Consider the following 4994-nt stretch of genomic DNA (forward strand, 5'->3'; position numbering starts at 1 on the left):
TTTATTTTTTAAATTATTTTTTCAATTTCTTAAATCTTTTGGATTTTTTATTTTTCATGTTATTTTCAACCCATCAAGACAAAAAATGATTTCTCACCTATCTAAATTCTATTTATAAATTTATTATTAATCAATAAATTATTACTATATATACACTTCAAATCTTCCAAATCTTCAACACTTGGTTGAAGGCCAACTTAACTTGGTTATCAACCATCAATTTAAACCCGCTGATATTATTAAGAACTAGAGAAGCCATCATTTATAAATTTATTATTAATCAATAAATTATTACTATATATACACAAAATAAAATTCAAATCTTCAACACTTGGTTGAAGGCCAACTTAACTTGGTTATCAACCATCAATTTAAACCCGCTGATATTATTAAGAACTTTAATAAATAGAGAAGCCTACATAGAATTAGTCCAGCACGTGTGGCGAACTATAATTCAAATCTTAATTACTTGATACGGACCCCATATTTAATGCCCAGTTGGCCTTGAAGAGGTTGTCTACTTGTCTCCAAATAAAAAAATATATATACACATATCTTTAAATTAAAGAAGAAAAGAAAAAACCACAATCACTTCATAAGAACTCAAAGTCTCAAACGTTGAACTCAGCCATGAAAAATCGATAACAAACATTCATGCAATAAACTTTTTTAATATCAAGAAAAATTGAGAAATCTATAATAATAAAGTTGCACTTGACTTCACCACATAACTCTACGAGAAAAGTTATTGCACAACAACAGTCACTTAATAAGTGAATTATACTCCTCTTAATATAAAAGTTATATTAGTTGTGATAGAATGTATAATTTTATTAAATATAAATGTGATGAGTACAATCTTACTACTTTATGGGTCTACTCATTGTATTTGTAATCTTATATCGTATTTTAATCTTTACAAATTTTCGGTGGTTAGTGTTTTCTTTTTTGTTAGTTCATATCGGTTCATATTTTTATTAATATTTGTTTTTTTTGTCATAGGAGTAATGATTTGTATTCTTTTGTGGCAGTAACCTCAAGTAAAACTGGACCAACCAATATTGTTGTTCTTGATCCAAAAAATTTTTGCATAAGCCCAATAAACGATGGAAGCATTCCTTAATGGGCACGTCGGTCCACAGCACATTCCACAAAGAACATGGGATTTCTAATTTCTGGTCCCAAAGCATGAAAATTTCAATTAATTAGCAATACTAAGCCAAAATTTTCTGAAAAAAAATTTATTCAAAATAGTAATAGTACTTTTATTCGAGGTCAAATCTACTAATTAAAGTTTCATGAAAGAAAAATTACCACTTGATTAGTAATATTGATAATATCATCTAAATGCCTAAGGAACTTGAAGATTTGAATTATTAACACAACAACATTAATTATGAGCAAACTCAACAATAATCCAAAAACACTTTTTCATACCGAACTTATACATTACCTTAATGTTGCATATGCATGCTTTCCAATTATTGAGTGTATATTTTGTTTATTGAATTTGGCAATAGAGACCAGAATGTTGTGAGTTGGATTATCTTTAGAGAAAGGATTATTGGAAATTGTTCTAATAAGATGCATATATATACAATGATCCAAAGTCACAAAAAAACTAGTAACATTGCCTTACCCTACCACATTCATCGTTGGATAAGACTGACTTTCCCAACATTAATGTCCCACCCTTTCATACCACAATCACTTCCCATGAGATATGGTCCTAGTTTCTTAAATAATTATTAGTCTTTTTGCAAAGTAGCCCTTTACTTATTATTACTAGTACTTAATCATAAAGTGGGTCTCTGAAATTTTGCACCCTGCCCTATCCTTCTCAAAAAGATATATCAACCAAGAAGAAGGTATTAGAGTTTATTGGGAAAAAGGAGAGAATGATGCGACTACTCCTTATAATTAAAATAAATCTAATATATTGAATTTAAGATATATTCACTTATTTATGAGTCCTCACATCTTATTAAATATATAAGTATGTTCAAATATTGCATAGATTATTTGTTATCTAAAAAGATTTTTTTATGGTTATTATAAAGTGTCATCTAAGATGTAACAATAAAACTTATGAAATTGTTTTGTACATTAAAAGAAAATTCGTCTTTCAACACATTTTTTTTTAAAACTTGTCGAAATGTGAGTATAAAGAAGGTTCACATAAGAATTTTTTGTACAAGTTCTATTTTCTCTTTTTATTTGTTTTATTTTATTTTATTTTTTTAAAAAAATAACAAGATTCAAAATTTAGATCTTTTGATCGTAAAAGTTTTAATACTATATCATAATAATATCATTTCTTTTAAAAATTTAAATTAATAAAAAGATGACACATAAATAATTAAATTTTTAACAGAAGTCTAAAATAGATTAATAGTATCCAAAAATCTAGACCAATATATATATTAACATTATAATTTCAATCATGAAAAAAAGAGTTAGGATTTGCATTGTAAAAGGGTGGAAGGTAAAGGGGCAATGTTGGAGTGAAGTAGCTGCGAGGTGATTATTGGTGGGGTTAACATAGTTCTCGCATGCTGATTTACACACATGCCCTAACTCTACTTACTATGCAGTACTTGCTTACTTCAAAAAAGAAAAAAAAAAAAAGGAGTGCCACTTTGAACCACTCAACCTAATAGTAGGGGACCATGCATTGTATATTGTATTGTGAATGAAAGACCTTTAACCCTTTTCTTTTTGCACTCACATTCACATGTCTCTCAACGCTTTCTTTGACCCTCGAATATAACTGTCCTATTAATTGAAAATATTTGAGAATATTTAAATAATGGATTAAAAAAATCACAATATTAATGTATTATTTATTCTTACTATAGTTTTTAGGTTAAAAAATTTGGATACGGCTCCAAACATGATGTAATTTCGTAAAATTTGAATAGTAATTAAAATCTCATTCACTTATTCATTCTTCTCAAAGTAGTTAGAAATTTGCTAAGAGAAATTATGGATTGTAATTTATTATAGATTTAAATTTTAAAAATTTATTATTGACTAACAGATTATTGTATACACAAAATAAGATTTAAATTTTTTATATTTATTTAAGCGGACGGGTAAATTAATCACTCGACCTATTTAAGTAGGTTTATAAATGTACTCTGTACCTTAAATAATATAACTTACTATAATTTTTAACTCTTATAATACATTAAAAAGTTATTATATATATATAGATACATTTAAGTTTAGATACACGTTAAATATATTATAAAAGTGTACAAGAATTTCTTTTAATCAGGTGACTAAATCTGTGATAGCCACATTTCATCTCCGACCCTTTTCCATTTTTTACATTTATTTCAGATTTATATCTGGAGACAAACACATATTAGTAACCCTATTTTTTTTTTCATTTTAAAAAAAATAAAGTTACATGTATTATTGATTGATGAGGTTTCTCTAACTTCGTATCTAACTAGACTTATCCTTTTGTTTTGTTTTGTACCTTGTTCTTGAATTTTCTGTTCAAACCTTTCCGTTTCCTATATAAGCCTATTTATGGACTATGACTAATGATTGCTCCATTTTCGTGCCATGCATTCTAATTACTGTTCAAATGTTTAAATCAAATTTACTGTTTTGAGTTTGTTACATTCAATGGACGAGAGATTTGAAAATAACTGGGCACCTTTAAATTTTTCAAGACAAGGCATAATGTGTATTTCTAAGTTATATGTGTAAGTTTTACTTCTATAAACTAAGGTTTAAAAAGCAAATATTAATAAGAAAATGAAAGTTATATAACCATTTATTTAAATAATAGTTTAAATAATTCTTAAAATAAGTAGTTTTTAGATAAATAACTTCTATGATATGTTGGACGCATTAAATGTCAATCTAAGAATATGATCAGCTCCTTTTTTAACTTATATAATTTAATAAAATCAAATCAAATCCCACATCATATCATCTCAACTTTAATGGGGGCCTGGATGGGGTGATAGCTTCATCACAATTTTAATTAAACATTTTTCTTTTAAAAAAATTATAGACATGCATAATGCTTTGTAGAAGGGTATAGAAGATTGGATTGTGTTGAGTAGGAAATGCCAATGATTTTTGTTTTTTCGGTAGCGATAGAATTCATCAACTGTTAAGACAGTAGGTAAATTAAGGGTGAAATTTGGTCAAACAGTTTGTTAGCAATCTTAGAAATAAGACCAGGCACAAATGTATTTGAAAATATATATTTACTTTAATAAGTTAGACCTAGTAGCCTCGATTCAAGGTTTGTGAAGCCTGTCGGGTTGGTTTGTGTCTATTTATAATTTTATACGAGGTTTATTGAATTTAGATTTCATTTATCGCACATTTATAAATATTTTTTTACCCAAATTCTAAAATATTAGACTTCAATAAAGATGCGATTAAATACTAGTAATTTTATTTTGCACATATTAAGAAAGTATTTATGATTTATGATGCGGATTTAAATATACGAGTAATGCTACATATTTAAATTTTTTTTTATGAATCAAGTCTAATCAAATTTTAAATAATAAGATTTGAAATAATACTACTTATAACTGATTTTTATTATATTAGATCAATTTAATTAAATTTAGTTAATAAAAAGATTTAAATGTATGTGTAGCATTATTTAAAATGTTAATCTGTGTGTGTGATTAGGATAAAAGAATTATACAAAGAAATAATTATGAATAGGGTGAAAAATAAGCAAAACAAGTTTTACTCAAGTCAAAGAACTTGGCACCCTAATCAGAATTCCTAGCCCCTAAAAGAACCACTTGGTATCTATCGCCACCCAACCTACTCAAGGTTGTCGAAAAGATTGCTCTCATGCCTGTTAAAAAACATGACATATTTTTCAAATATTAAGTTTAGTCTATTATTAGTCTGCTTTGATTTTTTTTTTTTTTGGTGACTGAAATAAATTAAACAAAGAAAAACAAAAGAAACAAAACAAGGAACTGCTTAAATAGAGGGACAGT

This window comes from Arachis ipaensis, chromosome B04, assembly GCF_000816755.2.
Source record: "Arachis ipaensis cultivar K30076 chromosome B04, Araip1.1, whole genome shotgun sequence".
NCBI classification, from domain to species: Eukaryota; Viridiplantae; Streptophyta; class Magnoliopsida; order Fabales; family Fabaceae; genus Arachis; species Arachis ipaensis.